The sequence below is a fragment of the Osmerus mordax genome, chromosome 20, assembly GCF_038355195.1.
Source record: "Osmerus mordax isolate fOsmMor3 chromosome 20, fOsmMor3.pri, whole genome shotgun sequence".
Taxonomy (NCBI): domain Eukaryota; kingdom Metazoa; phylum Chordata; class Actinopteri; order Osmeriformes; family Osmeridae; genus Osmerus; species Osmerus mordax.
Genome location: NC_090069.1, coordinates 14,044,378 through 14,067,652, shown reverse-complemented (window position 1 = coordinate 14,067,652; position 23,275 = coordinate 14,044,378). Strand labels below are relative to the sequence as shown.

The 23,275-nt window shown below is 52.5% G+C and overlaps 8 non-coding genes and 4 pseudogenes across 8 annotated transcripts; all 12 read left to right on the top strand.

The window, feature by feature from the left end:
• The first annotated feature begins 484 nt into the window (after positions 1 to 484).
• Positions 485 to 675, top strand: LOC136964606 (U2 spliceosomal RNA). Its single transcript, XR_010879100.1, has one exon. It is a non-coding gene; the product is annotated as a U2 spliceosomal RNA (small nuclear RNA).
• A 756-nt stretch (positions 676 to 1,431) lies between these two features.
• Positions 1,432 to 1,549, top strand: LOC136964773 (U5 spliceosomal RNA). The gene has a single exon (XR_010879224.1). It is a non-coding gene; the product is annotated as a U5 spliceosomal RNA (small nuclear RNA).
• A 450-nt stretch (positions 1,550 to 1,999) lies between these two features.
• Positions 2,000 to 2,190, top strand: LOC136964604 (U2 spliceosomal RNA). The gene has a single exon (XR_010879099.1). It is a non-coding gene; the product is annotated as a U2 spliceosomal RNA (small nuclear RNA).
• A 746-nt stretch (positions 2,191 to 2,936) lies between these two features.
• On the top strand, positions 2,937 to 3,054 carry LOC136964772 (U5 spliceosomal RNA). Its single transcript, XR_010879223.1, has one exon. It is a non-coding gene; the product is annotated as a U5 spliceosomal RNA (small nuclear RNA).
• Positions 3,055 to 9,636: 6,582 nt separating this feature from the next.
• Positions 9,637 to 9,817, top strand: LOC136964616 (U2 spliceosomal RNA; annotated as a pseudogene).
• Positions 9,818 to 10,585: 768 nt separating this feature from the next.
• On the top strand, positions 10,586 to 10,703 carry LOC136964771 (U5 spliceosomal RNA). The gene has a single exon (XR_010879222.1). It is a non-coding gene; the product is annotated as a U5 spliceosomal RNA (small nuclear RNA).
• A 933-nt stretch (positions 10,704 to 11,636) lies between these two features.
• On the top strand, positions 11,637 to 11,827 carry LOC136964603 (U2 spliceosomal RNA). Its single transcript, XR_010879098.1, has one exon. It is a non-coding gene; the product is annotated as a U2 spliceosomal RNA (small nuclear RNA).
• Positions 11,828 to 12,571: 744 nt separating this feature from the next.
• Positions 12,572 to 12,689, top strand: LOC136964769 (U5 spliceosomal RNA). Its single transcript, XR_010879220.1, has one exon. It is a non-coding gene; the product is annotated as a U5 spliceosomal RNA (small nuclear RNA).
• A 494-nt stretch (positions 12,690 to 13,183) lies between these two features.
• Positions 13,184 to 13,292, top strand: LOC136964645 (U2 spliceosomal RNA; annotated as a pseudogene).
• Positions 13,293 to 19,074: 5,782 nt separating this feature from the next.
• Positions 19,075 to 19,250, top strand: LOC136964613 (U2 spliceosomal RNA; annotated as a pseudogene).
• A 738-nt stretch (positions 19,251 to 19,988) lies between these two features.
• On the top strand, positions 19,989 to 20,106 carry LOC136964768 (U5 spliceosomal RNA). The gene has a single exon (XR_010879219.1). It is a non-coding gene; the product is annotated as a U5 spliceosomal RNA (small nuclear RNA).
• A 494-nt stretch (positions 20,107 to 20,600) lies between these two features.
• On the top strand, positions 20,601 to 20,709 carry LOC136964644 (U2 spliceosomal RNA; annotated as a pseudogene).
• The last annotated feature ends 2,566 nt before the right edge of the window (positions 20,710 to 23,275 follow it).

Here is a 23,275-nt window from a genome sequence, read left to right as displayed (position 1 = left end):
GTCCCTGCTTGTCCTGCGGCTTTTGGCCTGGGCTTTCCGCTTCCGTCCCTGCTTGTCCTGCGGCTTTTGGCCTGGGCTTTCCGCTTCCGTCCCTGCTTGTCCTGCGGCTTTTGGCCTGGGCTTTCCGCTTCCGTCCCTGCTTGTCCTGCGGCTTTTGGCCTGGGCTTTCCGCTTCCGTCCCTGCTTGTCCTGCGGCTTTTGGCCTGGGCTTTCCGCTTCCGTCCCTGCTTGTCCTGCGGCTTTTGGCCTGGGCTTTCCGCTTCCGTCCCTGCTTGTCCTGCGGCTTTTGGCCTGGGCTTTCCGCTTCCGTCCCTGCTTGTCCTGCGGCTTTTGGCCTGGGCTTTCCGCTTCCGTCCCTGCTTGTCCTGCGGCTTTTGGCCTGGGCTTTCCGCTTCCGTGGTTTCGGCCGTTCTCGGTGTGGTGACCGAGCGGCCCAGGTGGTGCACGGAGGGTCCGCGCGCCGGGGGCGTCCGATAATGCGGTCATCGCTTCTCGGCCTTTTGGCTAAGATCAAGTGTAGTATCTGTTCTTATCAGTTTAATATCTGATATGTCCTCCATGCGAGGACAACATATTAAACGGATTTTTGCAACAGGGAGTCGGAACAGGGGCTCGCTCCGTCCGCTCCGCGCATCGCCCCGGTATTGCAGCGTCTCCGGGAAGGGTGCAATCTTTCTAAGCGTGTCAAAGAGAAAAGCTAGTGAGGGAGGGAGGGAGGGAGGGGAACGTCTGAATGATTGAGGTTTGGGGGAGAGGGGTTTAGGTTAGGGCTAGGGTTTTTGGGGTGAGGGTCAAAGAAACCTCAAAAGGGGGGGGGGGGGGGGGGGGGGGGGGGGGGGGCCCAACAAAGCGAAACAAGCGATCCCTACCAAAAAAACGGGGGTGAAAAGGGGGTGTGGGCGGAGCCCTGTCGGCCGGTGGCGTTTTCCCGCCCTTTTAGATATAAAAAAAAAAAAAAAAAAAAAAAAAGGGAGTGACTGAGTGAGTGAGTGACTGAGTGAGTGAGTGACTGAGTGACTGAGTGAGTGAGTGAGTGACAGAGAGAGAGAGAGAGAGAGAGAGAGAGAGAGAGAGAGAGAGAGAGCTGGCTGACATTCAGCGGGGCCGAGGTGAAAAACTGGAAGGCAATCGGAATGAGTTTTTTATCGCCGTGTCAGTCGACACCAACACGGAGTGGACTGGCTGGAAGGCGCATACGATAAACACGTACGGATCTTAATGGAGAAAAAGCCATCAATGAAATGGAGAAAGTGCGGTAAGGAAAAGCCAAGCGGGCGGGCCGAGCCCCTCTGCGGCCCGTGGCGTTTCCGCGCCTTTTTTTTCCCGAGAAGGATGCGGTTCGCCCCGGTTCTCCCCGGTTCGCCCCCGCGGACGGGTGAGTCAGGGCCAACGGAGGGGTTGGGGGTAGGCCGTTTGGGTCGTTTCAAATCGACGCTCTGGTTCCCCTTCAGCACGCACAAGCCTTTCGCCTTTTACTAAAGACTTCCGTGGAGGGGAGCGCCGACGAGTGGAACGTGGTATTTTTGGGAGGCTTTGCCCGAGGGAGGGCAGAGCCTGATGGACGTGTGACAAAAGCAGGGTGAGGTTGGCTTTGGGGTTAGGTGCGTGCCTGCGGGTAAGGCAGGTTTTGTCTTTGCTTCTTCTGTAGCTGTTTCAATTCTGTTGCCTTTTGGCCTGGGCTTTCCGCTTCCGTCCCTGCTTGTCCTGCGGCTTTTGGCCTGGGCTTTCCGCTTCCGTCCCTGCTTGTCCTGCGGCTTTTGGCCTGGGCTTTCCGCTTCCGTCCCTGCTTGTCCTGCGGCTTTTGGCCTGGGCTTTCCGCTTCCGTCCCTGCTTGTCCTGCGGCTTTTGGCCTGGGCTTTCCGCTTCCGTCCCTGCTTGTCCTGCGGCTTTTGGCCTGGGCTTTCCGCTTCCGTGGTTTCGGCCGTTCTCGGTGTGGTGACCGAGCGGCCCAGGTGGTGCACGGAGGGTCCGCGCGCCGGGGGCGTCCGATAATGCGGTCATCGCTTCTCGGCCTTTTGGCTAAGATCAAGTGTAGTATCTGTTCTTATCAGTTTAATATCTGATATGTCCTCCATGCGAGGACAACATATTAAACGGATTTTTGCAACAGGGAGTCGGAACAGGGGCTCGCTCCGTCCGCTCCGCGCATCGCCCCGGTATTGCAGCGTCTCCGGGAAGGGTGCAATCTTTCTAAGCGTGTCAAAGAGAAAAGCTAGGGAGGGAGGGAGGGAGGGAGGGAGGGAGGGAGGGGAACGTCTGAATGATTGAGGTTTGGGGGAGAGGGGTTTAGGTTAGGGCTAGGGTTTTTGGGGTGAGGGTCAAAAAAACCCTCAAAAGGGGGGGGGGGGCCAACAAAGCGAAACAAGCGATCCCTACCAAAAAAACGGGGTGAAAAGGGGGTGTGGGCGGAGCCCTGTCGGCCGGTGGCGTTTTCCCGCCCTTTTAGATATAAAAAAAAAAAAAAAAAAAAAAAAAGGGAGTGACTGAGTGAGTGAGTGACTGAGTGAGTGAGTGACTGAGTGAGTGAGTGAGTGACAGAGAGAGAGAGAGAGAGAGAGAGAGAGAGAGAGAGAGAGAGAGAGAGCTGGCTGACATTCAGCGGGGCCGAGGTGAAAAACTGGAAGGCAATCGGAATGAGTTTTTTATCGCCGTGTCAGTCGACACCAACACGGAGTGGACTGGCTGGAAGGCGCATACGATAAACGCGTACGGATCTTAATGGAGAAAAAGCCATCAATGAAATGGAGAAAGTGCGGTAAGGAAAGAAAAGCCAAGCGGGCGGGCCGAGCCCCTCTGCGGCCCGTGGCGTTTCCGCGCCCTTTTTTTTCCCGAGAAGGATGCGGTTCGCCCCGGTTCTCCCCGGTTCGCCCCCGCGGACGGGTGAGTCAGGGCCAACGGAGGGGTTGGGGGTAGGCCGTTTGGGTCGTTTCAAATCGACGCTCTGGTTCCCCTTCAGCACGCACAAGCCTTTCGCCTTTTACTAAAGACTTCCGTGGAGGGGAGCGCCGACGAGTGGAACGTGGTATTTTTGGGAGGCTTTGCCCGAGGGAGGGCAGAGCCTGATGGACGTGTGACAAAAGCAGGGTGAGGTTGGCTTTGGGGTTAGGTGCGTGCCTGCGGGTAAGGCAGGTTTTGTCTTTGCTTCTTCTGTAGCTGTTTCAATTCTGTTGCCTTTTGGCCTGGGCTTTCCGCTTCCGTCCCTGCTTGTCCTGCGGCTTTTGGCCTGGGCTTTCCGCTTCCGTCCCTGCTTGTCCTGCGGCTTTTGGCCTGGGCTTTCCGCTTCCGTCCCTGCTTGTCCTGCGGCTTTTGGCCTGGGCTTTCCGCTTCCGTCCCTGCTTGTCCTGCGGCTTTTGGCCTGGGCTTTCCGCTTCCGTCCCTGCTTGTCCTGCGGCTTTTGGCCTGGGCTTTCCGCTTCCGTGGTTTCGGCCGTTCTCGGTGTGGTGACCGAGCGGCCCAGGTGGTGCACGGAGGGTCCGCGCGCCGGGGGCGTCCGATAATGCGGTCATCGCTTCTCGGCCTTTTGGTTGAGATTAAAGAGCAGTATCGACCAACATCGATACTGATCAAAAATCTCTCCTTGGGCCGTGGGCGATCGACCGGCCGGTGGGCGTTACCCTTTTCAGTTGGTTTTTGTCCTTATCATTTTGAATTTGATTTGTCTTGATACTGTGTTTGATTTCTGTCTCTGTCTTTGTTCCCAGGTCCACAGACGGTTACCGGAGCCCAGTGCTGGAGGAGGAGTCACTCACCGGAAATTTCCATTCTTCCACTGGCCTAGCCCAGTGCTAGGCCAGGTGAGTGCCTCCAAGGCCAGTACTTTTCCGGTCCCCCTGTGGGCCTTGTCTTGTCTTGTGTTTGTGTAGTTTAGCCTGTTTTTTTTGTTTAGCTTCTTGTTTGTTCTGTGTGTCCTATTTGTTTAGATATTGTTAGGTGTTCCCTTTCTGTCTTGTTTTAGTAGTTTGTCCATAGCTTGTTTGTCCATAGTCTTGAGTTTTAGTGTTTGTTTGGTGTAGCCTAGCCACCAATCCTTGATTGGTGGCAGGTGTGTCTTGTTAGTGTGAGTGTTTGTCTCAGTATTTTTCCGTTTGGTGTAGTCTTTTATTCTTGTCTTGTGTTTTTGTGTATTGTCTAAGTGTATTTGTGGTTAATTTCTTTTGGCCGGTCTTTTCAGTTGCTTTTACTTTGTTGATTTGGTTTTTGGTGGGGTGTTTGTGTAGTCCAGTTCAGTGTTTGTTACCCTCCATTGTATTGTTAGTGCCCCCCCCCCCCCCCCCCTCCCATCCCCTCCCACCTCCCCTCCCCCCCCCCCCCCCCACACCAGTGTTTGTCTCTCCCCTACCCTCTTGTGTTGGTGTTCCCTCCCCCCCCCCCTCCTGTTCCCTCTTGCTGTGTCACCCCCCCCCCCCCCACGTGTCTGATTGTTTTTTGTTCAGTGTTGTTCGTGCCTCCAAAATGTCGGCCGCTCGTGCTGGCATGAGGAGGCACAACAGTGTCCGTTTTTTGTTCAAGGTGGTGGGTGGAGTAAAGGTGGAGATGTCCAGGTTGGACTTCTCAAGGAAGGTGCTGCAGAAGCTGCTCAGGTTCTCGCCGGCCGAGCTGAACTGCATCGTGGCCTTGCCTGCTGGGCAGGGCTTCGATGTCAGCTTCAGCACGGCCATGGTACTGAAAGAATTCTGGACACGTTTCGAGGTGAGCAAAGATCAAGTTACCCAAACGTTCTGCGTGGAAAAACTGACTGACAACACCTTGAAAGTGGTGATTGTCAGGATGTTTAATGAAACTGTGAACCCCGAGGATATCTGTGTCTGGTTGAAAAGGTACTGCACAGTTAAAGGGGTTCCAGTTAGAGTGAAGGATCTGGATGGCATATGGAATGGAGCTTGGAGAGTGCCCATCCAGCAGGTTCCAGATCCGACAGGTTTTGAAGGACTGAGGCAGTTACCCTCAATCATAGTGTTGGGGGAGAACAGGGGCTTCGTGCACTACATGGGACAGCCAAAGTTATGCAGAAAGTGCATGAAGCATGGGCACCTCGCGGAGGCGTGCCAGGAGGTGGTTTGCGGAAAATGTCGGGAGATCGGGCACGTCTTCGCGGAGTGCCCAAATGGGAGAGCTTGCAACTTGTGTGGCGAGCTCTCCCACCTGTTCAGAGACTGTCCTCAGTCCTTCGCCAACAAGCTCCGGGCGGTCAGGGCGCCCGTGGAGCCTGTGGTGGCCGAAAGGGGGCCCGTGGAAAAGAGGGCGGAGGGGGCCAAAGAGGTGGCGGAGGGAGTAAAAGAAATGGAGAAGGTGGCGGAGGAAGAGGTGGAGGAAGTGGCGGCGGACCCTGTTTTAATTCCTTTTAAGCAGGTGGCCGCCGAGCACAGACAGTCAATGGAGAAGGAGAAAGAGCAGAGCGCGGGAGAGGAGGCTGGGGGATCAGAGGAGACAGGAACTTCCAGCTCCTCTCCCAGCACCAGTGACTCGGCGGCCAGCGATGATTTTATCCAGTGTGGGCAGCTTTTACTCGGCAAACGCGATAGAGATCTGTCCGCTGACATCGATCCAGCCAGTAAAAAGGGGAGGCCTGAAGTGAGCTCTGGAGAGTCAGATTCCTCTCCTAGGGTATTTCCTTCCAGCTCTCCTAACCAAGTGTCGTTTTTAAACATGAATCTCACGACTTCCACCCCCAAGGAGAGCTCAGGCCTCCCCAGACGCGACAAAAAGAAAAAAGGAGTCAAAAGCGAAGAGGTAAGCCTGATTTTATGATTTTAGTACCTGTTTTATTGTTTTACCCTCTTTTAAGATCCCCCCCCCTCCACGTTTTTAGTTTAAATGCACGTCCTTTTAACCCCTCTTACCCCTTTTAATGGCGCTCACTTTTAGCACCATAAATGTAAGATGCATCACGACCACTTTTAGGGCGCAGTCCGTTTTATCATTTTTAAGTACTGTAAAAAGCGATGTGATTTTATTACAGGAATGTGGACTGCCTTTTAAAAACTCTTATTTTAAGTGGGAACGGATGTGGAGCCACGGGCCCTCCTGCTGGAGCGGCTCCAATGCGAACAAAAATGACGGAGTGGCGGTTTTAATAAAGAATCCACATGTGTTGGTGAAGGGGTGCACTGTTTTTAGAAATGGACGGGCGCTTTTACTGAATTTGACTTTTTTAGGGAAGGATTTTAAAGTAATCAATGTCTATGGTTTTAGTGATAAAAATGAACGTTTTACCCTTTTAGAAGATCTGCAGTCCCACCTGCTAGGTAGGGCCCCCCTTATTTTAGCAGGGGATTTTAACAGTGTTTTAACCAGGGCTGACAGGAGAGGTGCAGGGGTTGATTTTAAGGTAGACAAGGCGTCGACTCTTTTAAGCAGTACAGTGCGAGACTTTAGATTGACTGACTGTTTCAAGACCTTGCATCCCAGAGAGGAGGGCCTCACCTGGTTCAGTGATGACGGCACCAAAGCCTCTCGCATAGACTACGTTTTTACCCGGGACGCCCCCCCAACCGATGCTAGATTGACCCCGGTTTTCTTCTCGGACCACTCTATGCTGTCCTGCACCCTTTCACTATCCTCGGGTGTGACTGTAGGGAAGGGTCTGTGGAAACTGAACTGCTCCCTGTTGGAGGATGAGGAGGCCGCAAGGCAGTACAGGGAGCAGTTCAGGGACTGGCAGACCCTCCAGGACTGTTTTGACACTAGGGCACAGTGGTGGGAGATGGTGAAGGGTAGGACCAAAGCCTTTTTTAGTCAGTTAGGGAGATTTAGGAAAAAGAAAACAGATAGGTGCATGGTGGGACTGCAGAAACGTTTAGAAAGATATTTTACTTTGAGAAACCAGGGCATTGATTTTAACGATGAGATAAAAGCAGTAAAACAAGAGATGGCTATTTTATCGTGGGAAAAAAGCAAGGGGGTTATTTTAAGAAGTAAAGAAAGAGATTTAGAAGAGGGAGAAAAGTGCACCAGGTACTTTTTTAAGAAAATTTTAAGTAGGAGTGGGACTATGTCCAAGTTAAAAAACAAGGAAGGAAAAATGATGGAGAAAACTGATGACATTTTAAAGGTAGTAGAAACTTTTTATGGGGAACTGTTTGGGGAAAAAGAAATTTTAAAAGAACGAACAAAAGAGGTTTTAGGGTTTTTAGAGAAAACAGTCGAGAACAAGGGCCAACTAGAGGAGGATTTTAACATAGAAGAACTACACAAGTGTGTCAAGGGTTTTAAGGGAGGGAAGTCTCCGGGGGCAGATGGGCTGCCTCTGGAGTTTTATCTCACCTTTTGGGACATTTTAGCACACGACCTCCTGACTGTTTTTAAAGACTTAGAGGACCTCGACAGACTTCCAGACAGTTTTAGAGTAGGGATAGTGTCATTACTCCATAAAAAAGACGACAGGACCGACCTGAAAAACTGGAGACCCATCACGCTTTTAAATTTTGATTTGAAACTTTTTAGCAAACTTTTAGCAAACAGAATGTCCACGGTTTTAGGTTCAGTGATCCACCCGGATCAAACCTGCGCCATCCCGGGAAGGAAGATCACCGACAGCCTCGTACTGATCAGAGACGCCATCTGTCTTGCGAGAGACAGAAACATTCGTTTAGCAGTACTAAATTTAGACTTTGAAAAAGCTTTTGATCGGGTCTCGCACCAGTACCTGTTTCAGGTACTGCAAAAAATGGGCTATCCGGACAGGTTTATAGCGTGGGTGGGGCTGTTGTATAGGGGTATACACAGCAGAGTTCTAGTTAACGGGAAACTCACAAACGCAGTTAATGTCCGCTGCGGCGTCCGTCAGGGTTGTCCGTTATCTCCCCTTCTCTTTGTCTCCTGTATCGAACCCTTGGCGCAGGTTTTGAGAAGGGACCAATGGATCACTGGGCTGGGAGTCCCGGGGAGCGGGGGGCTCTCAGCCACATGTGTTTTATATATGGACGACGTCAATGTTTTATGCACCGACCGACCTTCCATCGACAGGACTCTGGACAGGACTGACTGGTTCGGACTGGCGTCAGGGGCCAAACTGAACAGAAACAAGACAGAGGCCCAGTTTCACGGCCCCTGGCGCACACAGGACTTGACAGGACTGCCACTCACCACACAAACAGACTTGAGGGTTCTAGGGGTTAAATTTGACCGGTTAGGGCTAGGCAGCGGGAACTGGGGTGGTCTACTTGGGAAGACTAGGCAACGACTGGCTTTCTGGGGACTGCGTGACTTGACCATCGAAGGACGTATTTTAATCATAAAAACTGTGATTTTACCTCTGTTTTTATTGGTTTCAGCTGTTTTTATCCCCCCAAGAAGGGTGCTTTTAGCCTTGGACCGCTTGGTCTTTTACTTTGTATGGAAGTCCAAGTGGGAAAGGCTGAAAAGAGAGGTCATGAAGCACAGCCTTTTTAATGGGGGGAGGGGCCTCCCAAATTTTGCTTTATTTTTGACGAGCAGGTACACCGCCCTCCATGTGGGCCTGGCAAGCAAGGACACAAAGACGGGCCAGCTGGTGAGATTCTGGATGGGCGGGTACCTGCGAGCACTGAGGCTCCTCCCCATCGACCTGAGAGTGCCGGTGGCCTTCGACCTCCCACCGGCCTACTCAGTTTTAAAAAAGTTTTTGAAGGATTTTAATCTTGAACAGCAGACAGAGCGAGTTTTAACTAACCATCGTTTTATTCTCTCTGTTGTGCAGGAGGGGGAGCCGGTGAGTCCAGTGCGCGGGCTCGCGCTAGGTGAGCCCTCCACGGTTTGGCGCAACGTGGCCCATCCTGCTCTGCTGAACCGGCACCGCGACCTCAACTGGATGGTGGCCCACGAGATCCTCCCGGTCAGAGCCGTCATGCACTCCCGGGGCATGGGAACAACATCGAGGTGCCCACGGCCGACTTGTGGCGGAGAGGAGACCGTGCGGCACCTGCTCTGGGAGTGCAGGGCCGCCCGGGACCTGTGGATCCAAGCGGGGCCCCTGATAACCCCGAGCCTGCCAGCAGGGGAGGTCCTAACAGCACAGCTGGTGCTCTACGGGGTGAGCCAGAGACCCATACCATCGGGACAATTCCGCCAGCTCTGGCTCACCCTGACATGCTACAAAGAGGCACTGTGGACCTCCAGAAACCTGCTGGTGGGGAAGCGCGTGGAGACGGCCACCCAGGCAGTGGCGATGCTGGCTACAGGGACCCTAGGGTGGTACGTCCCACGCGCCATTCGGAAGGGGCCCCCACCCACGTGAAGTGGTCCGGGCGGCCGCGGCCTGACTGCGCCGGAATGGCTGCCGTGGTCGAGGATCTCCGCTGGGCCCCATAGGAAGACCGGAGCGGTGACCGGTTCGGTGGAGCGGGAGGAATCGGCCACGTTCATGGACTCCAAGCTCCCCCTTCTTTGCACAACAGAGACTTTTAAAACTTTTACACACATTTCTTAACATGTCTTAACCCCGTATTGATGTAACACTTTTTATGGCTTTTATTACACTGTGTTTTAAAGTATTGTTTTGTTTTAAGTATTGTCTTTTAACATGCATACTTTTAAATTTGATCGAGCACATGTGTTTTTTATCCAATTTTATGCCCTTTTAAAGTGTTTTTAAGACATGCAAATTGAAATTTATACTTGAAATGTGTTTTTAACGCTCTGTCTGGCTGCAAATGATAAATAAATTCTTTCAAAAGAAAAAAAGAAATCTGTTCTTATCAGTTTAATATCTGATATGTCCTCCATGCGAGGACAACATATTAAACGGATTTTTGCAACAGGGAGTCGGAACAGGGGCTCGCTCCGTCCGCTCCGCGCATCGCCCCGGTATTGCAGCGTCTCCGGGAAGGGTGCAATCTTTCTAAGCGTGTCAAAGAGAAAAGCTAGTGAGGGAGGGAGGGAGGGAGGGGAACGTCTGAATGATTGAGGTTTGGGGGAGAGGGGTTTAGGTTAGGGCTAGGGTTTTTGGGGTGAGGGTCAAAGAAACCTCAAAAGGGGGGGGGGGGGGGGGCCAACAAAGCGAAACAAGCGATCCCTACCAAAAAAACGGGGTGAAAAGGGGGTGTGGGCGGAGCCCTGTCGGCCGGTGGCGTTTTCCCGCCCTTTTAGATATAAAAAAAAAAAAAAAAAAAAAAAAAAAAAAAGTGAGTGACTGAGTGAGTGAGTGAGTGACTGAGTGAGTGAGTGACAGAGAGAGAGAGAGAGAGAGAGAGAGAGAGAGAGAGAGAGAGAGAGAGAGAGAGAGAGAGAGAGAGAGAGAGAGAGAGCTGGCTGACATTCAGCGGCGCCGAGGTGAAAAACTGGAAGGCAATCGGAATGAGTTTTTTTATCGCCGTGTCAGTCGACACCAACACGGAGTGGACTGGCTGGAAGGCGCATACGATAAACACGTACGGATCTTAATGGAGAAAAAGCCATCAATGAAATGGAGAAAGTGCGGTAAGGAAAGAAAAGCCAAGCGGGCGGGCCGAGCCCCTCTGCGGCCCGTGGCGTTTCCGCGCCTTTTTTTTCCCGAGAAGGATGCGGTTCGCCCCGGTTCTCCCCGGTTCGCCCCGGTTCGCCCCCGCGGACGGGTGAGTCAGGGCCAACGGAGGGGTTGGGGGTAGGCCGTTTGGGTCGTTTCAAATCGACGCTCTGGTTCCCCTTCAGCACGCACAAGCCTTTCGCCTTTTACTAAAGACTTCCGTGGAGGGGAGCGCCGACGAGTGGAACGTGGTATTTTTGGGAGGCTTTGCCCGAGGGAGGGCAGAGCCTGATGGACGTGTGACAAAAGCAGGGTGAGGTTGGCTTTGGGGTTAGGTGCGTGCCTGCGGGTAAGGCAGGTTTTGTCTTTGCTTCTTCTGTAGCTGTTTCAATTCTGTTGCCTTTTCCTTGGCTTTCCGCTTCCGTGGTCCCTGCTTGTCCTGCCGCTTTTGGCCTCGGCTCTCCGCTTCCGTGGTCCCTGCTTGTCCTGCCGCTTTTGGCCTCGGCTCTCCGCTTCCGTGGTCCCTGCTTGTCCTGCCGCTTTTGGCCTCGGCTCTCCGCTTCCGTGGTCCCTGCTTGTCCTGCCGCTTTTGGCCTCGGCTCTCCGCTTCCGTGGTCCCTGCTTGTCCTGCCGCTTTTGGCCTCGGCTCTCCGCTTCCGTGGTCCCTGCTTGTCCTGCCGCTTTTGGCCTCGGCTTTCCGCTTCCGTGGTCCCTGCTTGTCCTGCCGCTTTTGGCCTCGGCTCTCCGCTTCCGTGGTCCCTGCTTGTCCTGCCGCTTTTGGCCTCGGCTCTCCGCTTCCGTGGTCCCTGCTTGTCCTGCCGCTTTTGGCCTCGGCTCTCCGCTTCCGTGGTCCCTGCTTGTCCTGCGGCTTTTGGCCTCGGCTTTCCGCTTCCGTGGTCCCTGCTTGTCCTGCGGCTTTTGGCCTCGGCTTTCCGCTTCCGTGGTCCCTGCTTGTCCTGCGGCTTTTGGCCTCGGCTTTCCGCTTCCGTGGTCCCTGCTTGTCCTGCCGCTTTTGGCCTCGGCTTTCCGCTTCCGTGGTCCCTGCTTGTCCTGCCGCTTTTGGCCTCGGCTTTCCGCTTCCGTGGTCCCTGCTTGTCCTGCGGCTTTTGGCCTGGGCTTTCCGCTTCCGTGGTTTCGGCCGTTCTCGGTGTGGTGACCGAGCGGCCCAGGTGGTGCACGGAGGGTCCGCGCGCCGGGGGCGTCCGATAATGCGGTCATCGCTTCTCGGCCTTTTGGCTAAGATCAAGTGTAGTATCTGTTCTTATCAGTTTAATATCTGATATGTCCTCCATGCGAGGACAACATATTAAACGGATTTTTGCAACAGGGAGTCGGAACAGGGGCTCGCTCCGTCCGCTCCGCGCATCGCCCCGGTATTGCAGCGTCTCCGGGAAGGGTGCAATCTTTCTAAGCGTGTCAAAGAGAAAAGCTAGGGAGGGAGGGAGGGAGGGAGGGAGGGAGGGGAACGTCTGAATGATTGAGGTTTGGGGGAGAGGGGTTTAGGTTAGGGCTAGGGTTTTTGGGGTGAGGGTCAAAAAACCCTCAAAAGGGGGGGGGGGGCCAACAAAGCGAAACAAGCGATCCCTACCAAAAAAACGGGGTGAAAAGGGGGTGTGGGCGGAGCCCTGTCGGCCGGTGGCGTTTTCCCGCCCTTTTAGATATAAAAAAAAAAAAAAAAAAAAAAAAAAAAAGGGAGTGACTGAGTGAGTGAGTGACTGAGTGAGTGAGTGACTGAGTGAGTGAGTGAGTGACAGAGAGAGAGAGAGAGAGAGAGAGAGAGAGAGAGAGAGAGAGAGAGAGCTGGCTGACATTCAGCGGGGCCGAGGTGAAAAACTGGAAGGCAATCGGAATGAGTTTTTTATCGCCGTGTCAGTCGACACCAACACGGAGTGGACTGGCTGGAAGGCGCATACGATAAACACGTACGGATCTTAATGGAGAAAAAGCCATCAATGAAATGGAGAAAGTGCGGTAAGGAAAGAAAAGCCAAGCGGGCGGGCCGAGCCCCTCTGCGGCCCGTGGCGTTTCCGCGCCTTTTTTTTCCCGAGAAGGATGCGGTTCGCCCCGGTTCTCCCCGGTTCGCCCCCGCGGACGGGTGAGTCAGGGCCAACGGAGGGGTTGGGGGTAGGCCGTTTGGGTCGTTTCAAATCGACGCTCTGGTTCCCCTTCAGCACGCACAAGCCTTTCGCCTTTTACTAAAGACTTCCGTGGAGGGGAGCGCCGACGAGTGGAACGTGGTATTTTTGGGAGGCTTTGCCCGAGGGAGGGCAGAGCCTGATGGACGTGTGACAAAAGCAGGGTGAGGTTGGCTTTGGGGTTAGGTGCGTGCCTGCGGGTAAGGCAGGTTTTGTCTTTGCTTCTTCTGTAGCTGTTTCAATTCTGTTGCCTTTTGGCCTGGGCTTTCCGCTTCCGTCCCTGCTTGTCCTGCGGCTTTTGGCCTGGGCTTTCCGCTTCCGTCCCTGCTTGTCCTGCGGCTTTTGGCCTGGGCTTTCCGCTTCCGTCCCTGCTTGTCCTGCGGCTTTTGGCCTGGGCTTTCCGCTTCCGTCCCTGCTTGTCCTGCGGCTTTTGGCCTGGGCTTTCCGCTTCCGTCCCTGCTTGTCCTGCGGCTTTTGGCCTGGGCTTTCCGCTTCCGTCCCTGCTTGTCCTGCGGCTTTTGGCCTGGGCTTTCCGCTTCCGTGGTTTCGGCCGTTCTCGGTGTGGTGACCGAGCGGCCCAGGTGGTGCACGGAGGGTCCGCGCGCCGGGGGCGTCCGATAATGCGGTCATCGCTTCTCGGCCTTTTGGCTAAGATCAAGTGTAGTATCTGTTCTTATCAGTTTTAGTGTTGTTGGTGTAGCCTAGCCACCAATCTCTGATTGGTGGCGGGAGTGTCCTGTCGATTGGTGTCAGTGTTTTTCCGTGTACTGTCAGTGTGTTTGTCTCCATCTTGTGGTTAGTTTAATTGTTACTTTAGTTTTATTTTTGTCCTCAGTCTTGTTAAGTGTTTTGGTTTCATTTTCCCCGGCCAGTCCCTTAATCCCCCTTTGAGAATTTTATTTAGGTGTTGGTGGTAGTTTTTGTATTGTCCAGTTGTTGTTTGTAACCCCCCACTTGGTTTGTAAGTCCCCCCCTTCCCCCCACCCCCCCCCTCCCCCCATCCCTCCCCCCAACCAGTTTGTCTTCCCCTCTCCTCTTGTGTTGGTGTGCCCCCCCCCCCCCTCTTGTTACCACTTGCTGTGTCACCCCCACCCCCTAGTCTAACTGTTGTTGTTGTTGTTGTGCCTCCAGAATGTCGGCCGCCCGTGCCGGCATGAGGAGGCACAACAGTGTCCGTTTCATGTTCAGACTTGATGGTGGTGGGAAGAAACTGGAGATGTCCAGATTGGACTTCTCCAGGAACCTGCTGCAGAAGGTTTTGAAGTTCTCTCCGGCGGAGCTTAATTGCATCTTAGCCTTGCCCTCTGGGCAGGGTTTCGATGTCAGTTTTAGCTCCGCAAATGCATTGAAAGAATTTTGGACCAGATATGAGAACAGCAGAGAGAAAATTACCTGCTCCTTTGCCTTGGAGAAACTGACTGACAACACACTAAAAGTGGTGATTGTCAGAATGTTTAATGAGACTGTGAACCCTGAAGATATCTGTGTTTGGTTGAGACGGTACTGCACAGTTAAAGGGGCTCCAGTTAGAGTAAGGGATCTGGACGGCATTTGGAATGGGTCTTGGAGAGTACCCATCCAGCAGGTTCCAGATTCTACAGGTTTTGAAGGACTGAGGCAGTTACCCTCAATGATCGTGTTGGGGGAGAACAGGGGCTTCGTACACTACCAGGGACAGCCAAAGTTGTGCAGAAAGTGTATGAAGCATGGGCACCTCGCGGAGGCGTGCCAGGAAATTGTGTGCGGGAAATGTCGGGAGTTGGGGCACGCCTTCGCGGAGTGCCCAAATGGGAGGGCTTGCAACCTGTGTGGCGAGCTCTCCCACCTGTTCAGAGACTGCCCTCAGTCCTTCGCTAACAAGCTCCGGACGGTCAGGGCGTCCGTGGAGCAGGCGGGACCAGCCAGAGAAGAGAGGGAAAAGGAAGCGGAGAAGGAGAAGGAAAGGGCGGAGGAGGAGGCGGTGAGAGAGATGATGGTGAAGGTGGCGGAGGGCCAAAGAGCGGAAAAGGAGAGAGAAAGAGCGGAGAAAGAGGTGCAGGAGGAGGAAATGGCACAGAGAACGGTCCCGATTTTAAACATTTTAAACCAGGAGGCCGAGCACGGGAGGCAGGAAGAGCGCGAAGAGGAGGAGGGGGAGAGCCCAGGAGAGGCCGCCAGCGCCTCCTCCTCCTCTGACTCCCGTGACTCGGCCGAAAGTGGCGAAAGCGAGGTTTTAATGCCATGTGGCCAACTCCCGGCGGTAGAAAGACACAAAGATCTGTCCTTTGACATCGATCACGCCGGGAAGAGGGGGAGGCCCGAAGTGAGCTCTGAAGAGTCAGATTCCTCTTCCAGGGTATTTCCTTCTAGCTCTCCGAACCAAAAGTCTTTTTTAAATGTAAACCTGGTCACATCGTCCCCTAAGGAGAGCTCGGGCCTCCCCCACAAAAAGAAAACTAAGAGTGAGCAAGAGAGTGTTGACATTTCGTAGGTCCGGTTTTAGTGCTTGTTTTAACTGTTGATTATTACCCTCTGCTTTTATTGTTTTATTGGTTTTATTGATCACCCCTTTTTTAGACCCAACCCACTTCCCTGGTTTTAGTAATGCGCACGTCCCCTTTAACCCCCTTCATCCTTTTTATGGCACTCACAATCACCACTCTTAATGTAAGATCCATTAAGTCAGGTTTTAGAGCCCAGTCCATTTTAACCTTTTTAAGTACTGTACAGACAGATATTGTTTTAATCCAAGAATGTGGACTGCCTTTTAAAACCTTTTATCAACAGTGGGAGAGTAAGTGGAGCCATGGACCCTCAGTATGGAGTGGATCAAATAACAACAAGAACGATGGAGTGGCGGTTTTAATAAAAAATGCACACATCTTGGTGAAGGGGAGCACAGTTTTACACAACGGACGTATGCTCTTACTGAATTTGAATTTTTTAGGGAAGGATTTTAAACTGATAAATGTGTATGGTTTTAGCAGCAAAAATGAGAGGTGCGACCTTTTAGATGACCTGCAGTCCCACCTGCTAGGGAGGGATCCCCTAGTGGTGGGAGGGGATTTTAACTGTGTTTTATCAAGGAAGGATAGGAAAGGAGCCGGAGAGTTTTTTAAAGTAGACAAATCGTCGGTTTTATTACACGGACTTTGTAGGGATTTCAAATTAGTTGACTGTTTTAGATCCCTGCATCCCAGAGAGGAGGGCTTCACCTGGTCCAGTGGCGATGGTACCAGAGCCTCTCGCATTGACTACGTACTGACCCGAGACGCCCCCCCAACCGATGCTAGATTAACCCCGGTATTCTTTTCGGACCACTGTATGCTCACGTGCACCCTTTCACTAACCTCGGGTGTGACGGTAGGGAAGGGTCTGTGGAAACTGAACTGCTCCCTGTTGGAGGACGAAGGGATAACAAGGTCATACAGGGAGCGGTTCAGGGACTGGCAGACCCTTCAAGACATGTTCGAAACACGAGCACAGTGGTGGGAAATGGTGAAACATAGGACACAGACTTTTTTTAAACGGAAAGGGAGGGAAAAAAGAAAGAAAACAGAGAGACGCATGGTGGGACTGCAGAGGAGGTTGGAGAGGTATTTTAAACTTACACAGGAAGGGCTGGATTTTAACGATGAAATAAGAGAGGTGAAAAAAGAAATGGTTTTAATGGCGGAAGAGGTGAGCAGAGGAGTGATTTTAAGAAGCAAAGAGAGAGACCTGGAGGAAGGAGAAAAATGTACCAGGTACTTTTTTAAGAAAATAATCAGCAGGAGCAATGTTTTAACGAGTATCAAAGATAAAAATGGGATTTTAAAAACTGACACACAACAGATTACGAAGGTGGTGGAGGAATTTTATGATGAGTTGTTTGAAAAGAAAGAAGTTTTTAATCACGTCATGGACGAGGTTTTAAGCTTTTTAGACAAAACAGTTGTAAACACCGTGCTTTTATCCCAGGATTTTACCCTTTTAGAAATGGACAAAAACATCAGATGTTTTAAAAAAGGGAAATCCCCAGGCGAGGACGGGCTCCCCCTGGAATTTTATCTGACCTTTTGGGATATTTTAAGACACGACCTGTTGACTGTTTTTAAGGACTTTGAACGACTCGACCGACTACCTGACAGTTTTAGGATGGGCATTGTATCCCTTTTATTCAAGAAAAACGACAAAGCGGACCTAAAGAACTGGCGACCTATCACTCTTTTAAACGTTGACTGTAAACTTTTTAGCAAGATTTTAACCTCTCGTATGTCTTGTGTTTTAGGGGACTTGATCCACCCGGATCAAGCCTGCGCCATCCCGGGAAGGAGGATCACGGACAGCCTGGTACTGATCAGAGACGCCATCTGTTTTGCGAGAGACAGAAACATTCGGCTAGTAGTCCTAAATTTAGATTTTGAGAAAGCCTTTGATCGGGTCTCGCACCAGTACCTTTTCAAGGTACTGCAAAAAGCGGGTTTTCCGGGGAGATTCCTAGCTTGGGTGGGACTGCTGTATGGGGACATTACCAGCAAAATCCTTGTTAACGGGTTCTTATCCAAAGCAGTGGAAGTTAACTGCGGCGTCCGTCAGGGGTGTCCCTTATCCCCCTTACTCTATGTCTGCTGTATAGAGCCGCTGGCGCAGATCTTGAGAAGGGACCAACTCATTTGTGGGTTGGGGATCCCGGGGACTGGGGGACTGACTGCCAAGTGCATTTTATACATGGACGACATCAACATTTTATGCACTGACCTTTTATCCGTAGACAGGACCCTGGACCGGACTGACTGGTTTGGCCTCGCTTCGGGTGCCAAGCTTAACAGGGACAAGACAGAGGGGAGACTTTTCGGACCGTGGGGTGGGACAGACATGACTAGGCTTCCCATGACGACGACCCAGACCGACCTCCGCATCCTCGGGGTACAGTTCGACCGGGAGGGGGGAGGGAGCGGAAACTGGGAGGGCTTACTGACAAAAACCCGACAGAGACTGACGTTCTGGGGACTCAGACGACTGACATTTGAAGGCAAGGTTTTAATCATCAAAGCAGTGATTTTACCCTTGTTCTTATTGATCGGTTCTGTTTTTATCCCCCCCAAACCCATTCTTTTAGTCCTCGACAGGATGGTGTTTTATTTCATCTGGGGGTCCAAGTGGGAGCGCCTGAAAAGAGATGTAGTGAAGAGAGCCCCACGAAACGGAGGGAAGGGACTCCCGGATTTTAAAGTGTTCTTTGGTAGCCGGTACACCGCACTCCACCTGGCACTGGCGACGACCCCATCCGGAAACCACAAGACCGCGGCCCTGACCAGATTCTGGATGGGGTCCTACCTCAGGCACCTGCAGTGGATCCCGAAAGACCTGAGGACGCCAGTGTCTTTTAACCTCCCCCCGGCCTACCTTTTTATTAAGACGTTTTTAAAGACACACATTTTAGAGAAAGAACCACTCACCGTTTTAACCAAACACCGCTCTGTTCTCTCTCTTGTGCAGGAACGGGAGGAAGTGACCCGAGTGCGCCGACTCGCCCTGGGTGAGTCGGCCACGGTCTGGCGGAACGTGAGCCACCCTGCCCTGCTGAACAAGCACCGAGACCTCTCCTGGATGGTGGCCCATGAGATCCTCCCGGTCAGAGCCGTCATGCACTCCCGGAGGCTGGCGACGACATCCAGGTGCCCGCGGCCGACTTGTGGCGGAGAGGAGACCGTGAGGCACCTGCTCTGGGAGTGCAGTGCCGCCCGGGACCTGTGGATCCTGGCGGGGCCCCTGATAACCCCGTGCCTGCCGGCAGGGGAGGTCCTAAACGCACAGCTGGTGCTCTACGGGGTGAGCCAGAGGACCATGACATCTGGACAATTCCGCCAACTCTGGCTCACCCTGACATGCTTCAAAGAAGCCCTCTGGACCTCCAGGAACCTGCTGGCGGGGAAGCGCGTGGAGATGTCCACCCAGGCAGCGGCGGAACTGGCTGCAGAGACCCTCGGGTGGTACATCCCACGCGCCATACGGAAGGGGCCCCCCTCCACGTGAAGTGGTCCGGGCGGCAGCGGCCTGGCTGCGCCGGAATGGCTGCCCAGGTCGAGGATCTCCGCTGGGCCCCGGAGGGGGAGGACTCGGTGGCTTGTTCAGCGGGGCAGGTAGAGGCAAGCCAGACAAGCTCATCCCGGTCCTGCACAATTGAGGAACAGAACTTTTAAATGCACTCACACACACACACTCACATAGCCACACAAGACACATAGCCACATACGCACACACACACACATAGTCACACACACACGTCACATTTTTAAAGACACATTGTAAAACATTCCTTTAAAGATGTCTTAACCAAGTGTACATTCTTTTATGGCTTTTTAACACTGCTGTATTTATTCATGATCACCTTGTTGTTTTAGCGGGCACTTTTTAACTACGATTTCGATTCAGTGCTTTTAAAGTAATTACACCAGTGTTTTAGCGCCCCCTATGCCCTGTAATTAATGTACCTTTTAAGAAAAGAAAAGACATGTAAAACGAATTGTTTTTATGAACTGTCAACGGTGAGAACCAATAAATTTTTCTCAAAAGAAAAATCTGTTCTTATCAGTTTAATATCTGATATGTCCTCCATGCGAGGACAACATATTAAACGGATTTTTGCAACAGGGAGTCGGAACAGGGGCTCGCTCCGTCCGCTCCGCGCATCGCCCCGGTATTGCAGCGTCTCCGGGAAGGGTGCAATCTTTCTAAGCGTGTCAAAGAGAAAAGCTAGGGAGGGAGGGAGGGAGGGAGGGAGGGAGGGGAACGTCTGAATGATTGAGGTTTGGGGGAGAGGGGTTTAGGTTAGGGCTAGGGTTTTTGGGGTGAGGGTCAAAAAACCCTCAAAAGGGGGGGGGGGGCCAACAAAGCGAAACAAGCGATCCCTACCAAAAAAACGGGGTGAAAAGGGGGTGTGGGCGGAGCCCTGTCGGCCGGTGGCGTTTTCCCGCCCTTTTAGATATAAAAAAAAAAAAAAAAAAAAAAAAAAAAAGGGAGTGACTGAGTGAGTGAGTGACTGAGTGAGTGAGTGACTGAGTGAGTGAGTGAGTGACAGAGAGAGAGAGAGAGAGAGAGAGAGAGAGAGAGAGAGAGAGAGAGCTGGCTGACATTCAGCGGGGCCGAGGTGAAAAACTGGAAGGCAATCGGAATGAGTTTTTTATCGCCGTGTCAGTCGACACCAACACGGAGTGGACTGGCTGGAAGGCGCATACGATAAACGCGTACGGATCTTAATGGAGAAAAAGCCATCAATGAAATGGAGAAAGTGCGGTAAGGAAAAGCCAAGCGGGCGGGCCGAGCCCCTCTGCGGCCCGTGGCGTTTCCGCGCCTTTTTTTTCCCGAGAAGGATGCGGTTCGCCCCGGTTCTCCCCGGTTCGCCCCCGCGGACGGGTGAGTCAGGGCCAACGGAGGGGTTGGGGGTAGGCCGTTTGGGTCGTTTCAAATCGACGCTCTGGTTCCCCTTCAGCACGCACAAGCCTTTCGCCTTTTACTAAAGACTTCCGTGGAGGGGAGCGCCGACGAGTGGAACGTGGTATTTTTGGGAGGCTTTGCCCGAGGGAGGGCAGAGCCTGATGGACGTGTGACAAAAGCAGGGTGAGGTTGGCTTTGGGGTTAGGTGCGTGCCTGCGGGTAAGGCAGGTTTTGTCTTTGCTTCTTCTGTAGCTGTTTCAATTCTGTTGCCTTTTGGCCTGGGCTTTCCGCTTCCGTCCCTGCTTGTCCTGCGGCTTTTGGCCTGGGCTTTCCGCTTCCGTCCCTGCTTGTCCTGCGGCTTTTGGCCTGGGCTTTCCGCTTCCGTCCCTGCTTGTCCTGCGGCTTTTGGCCTGGGCTTTCCGCTTCCGTCCCTGCTTGTCCTGCGGCTTTTGGCCTGGGCTTTCCGCTTCCGTCCCTGCTTGTCCTGCGGCTTTTGGCCTGGGCTTTCCGCTTCCGTCCCTGCTTGTCCTGCGGCTTTTGGCCTGGGCTTTCCGCTTCCGTGGTTTCGGCCGTTCTCGGTGTGGTGACCGAGCGGCCCAGGTGGTGCACGGAGGGTCCGCGCGCCGGGGGCGTCCGATAATGCGGTCATCGCTTCTCGGCCTTTTGGCTAAGATCAAGTGTAGTATCTGTTCTTATCAGTTTTAGTGTTGTTGGTGTAGCCTAGCCACCAATCTCTGATTGGTGGCGGGAGTGTCCTGTCGATTGGTGTCAGTGTTTTTCCGTGTACTGTCAGTGTGTTTGTCTCCATCTTGTGGTTAGTTTAATTGTTACTTTAGTTTTATTTTTGTCCTCAGTCTTGTTAAGTGTTTTGGTTTCATTTTCCCCGGCCAGTCCCTTAATCCCCCTTTGAGAATTTTATTTAGGTGTTGGTGGTAGTTTTTGTATTGTCCAGTTGTTGTTTGTAACCCCCCACTTGGTTTGTAAGTCCCCCCCTTCCCCCCACCCCCCCCTCCCCCCATCCCTCCCCCCAACCAGTTTGTCTTCCCCTCTCCTCTTGTGTTGGTGTGCCCCCCCCCCCCTCTTGTTACCACTTGCTGTGTCACCCCCACCCCCTAGTCTAACTGTTGTTGTTGTTGTTGTGCCTCCAGAATGTCGGCCGCCCGTGCCGGCATGAGGAGGCACAACAGTGTCCGTTTCATGTTCAGACTTGATGGTGGTGGGAAGAAACTGGAGATGTCCAGATTGGACTTCTCCAGGAACCTGCTGCAGAAGGTTTTGAAGTTCTCTCCGGCGGAGCTTAATTGCATCTTAGCCTTGCCCTCTGGGCAGGGTTTCGATGTCAGTTTTAGCTCCGCAAATGCATTGAAAGAATTTTGGACCAGATATGAGAACAGCAGAGAGAAAATTACCTGCTCCTTTGCCTTGGAGAAACTGACTGACAACACACTAAAAGTGGTGATTGTCAGAATGTTTAATGAGACTGTGAACCCTGAAGATATCTGTGTTTGGTTGAGACGGTACTGCACAGTTAAAGGGGCTCCAGTTAGAGTAAGGGATCTGGACGGCATTTGGAATGGGTCTTGGAGAGTACCCATCCAGCAGGTTCCAGATTCTACAGGTTTTGAAGGACTGAGGCAGTTACCCTCAATGATCGTGTTGGGGGAGAACAGGGGCTTCGTACACTACCAGGGACAGCCAAAGTTGTGCAGAAAGTGTATGAAGCATGGGCACCTCGCGGAGGCGTGCCAGGAAATTGTGTGCGGGAAATGTCGGGAGTTGGGGCACGCCTTCGCGGAGTGCCCAAATGGGAGGGCTTGCAACCTGTGTGGCGAGCTCTCCCACCTGTTCAGAGACTGCCCTCAGTCCTTCGCTAACAAGCTCCGGACGGTCAGGGCGTCCGTGGAGCAGGCGGGACCAGCCAGAGAAGAGAGGGAAAAGGAAGCGGAGAAGGAGAAGGAAAGGGCGGAGGAGGAGGCGGTGAGAGAGATGATGGTGAAGGTGGCGGAGGGCCAAAGAGCGGAAAAGGAGAGAGAAAGAGCGGAGAAAGAGGTGCAGGAGGAGGAAATGGCACAGAGAACGGTCCCGATTTTAAACATTTTAAACCAGGAGGCCGAGCACGGGAGGCAGGAAGAGCGCGAAGAGGAGGAGGGGGAGAGCCCAGGAGAGGCCGCCAGCGCCTCCTCCTCCTCTGACTCCCGTGACTCGGCCGAAAGTGGCGAAAGCGAGGTTTTAATGCCATGTGGCCAACTCCCGGCGGTAGAAAGACACAAAGATCTGTCCTTTGACATCGATCACGCCGGGAAGAGGGGGAGGCCCGAAGTGAGCTCTGAAGAGTCAGATTCCTCTTCCAGGGTATTTCCTTCTAGCTCTCCGAACCAAAAGTCTTTTTTAAATGTAAACCTGGTCACATCGTCCCCTAAGGAGAGCTCGGGCCTCCCCCACAAAAAGAAAACTAAGAGTGAGCAAGAGAGTGTTGACATTTCGTAGGTCCGGTTTTAGTGCTTGTTTTAACTGTTGATTATTACCCTCTGCTTTTATTGTTTTATTGGTTTTATTGATCACCCCTTTTTTAGACCCAACCCACTTCCCTGGTTTTAGTAATGCGCACGTCCCCTTTAACCCCCTTCATCCTTTTTATGGCACTCACAATCACCACTCTTAATGTAAGATCCATTAAGTCAGGTTTTAGAGCCCAGTCCATTTTAACCTTTTTAAGTACTGTACAGACAGATATTGTTTTAATCCAAGAATGTGGACTGCCTTTTAAAACCTTTTATCAACAGTGGGAGAGTAAGTGGAGCCATGGACCCTCAGTATGGAGTGGATCAAATAACAACAAGAACGATGGAGTGGCGGTTTTAATAAAAAATGCACACATCTTGGTGAAGGGGAGCACAGTTTTACACAACGGACGTATGCTCTTACTGAATTTGAATTTTTTAGGGAAGGATTTTAAACTGATAAATGTGTATGGTTTTAGCAGCAAAAATGAGAGGTGCGACCTTTTAGATGACCTGCAGTCCCACCTGCTAGGGAGGGATCCCCTAGTGGTGGGAGGGGATTTTAACTGTGTTTTATCAAGGAAGGATAGGAAAGGAGCCGGAGAGTTTTTTAAAGTAGACAAATCGTCGGTTTTATTACACGGACTTTGTAGGGATTTCAAATTAGTTGACTGTTTTAGATCCCTGCATCCCAGAGAGGAGGGCTTCACCTGGTCCAGTGGCGATGGTACCAGAGCCTCTCGCATTGACTACGTACTGACCCGAGACGCCCCCCCAACCGATGCTAGATTAACCCCGGTATTCTTTTCGGACCACTGTAT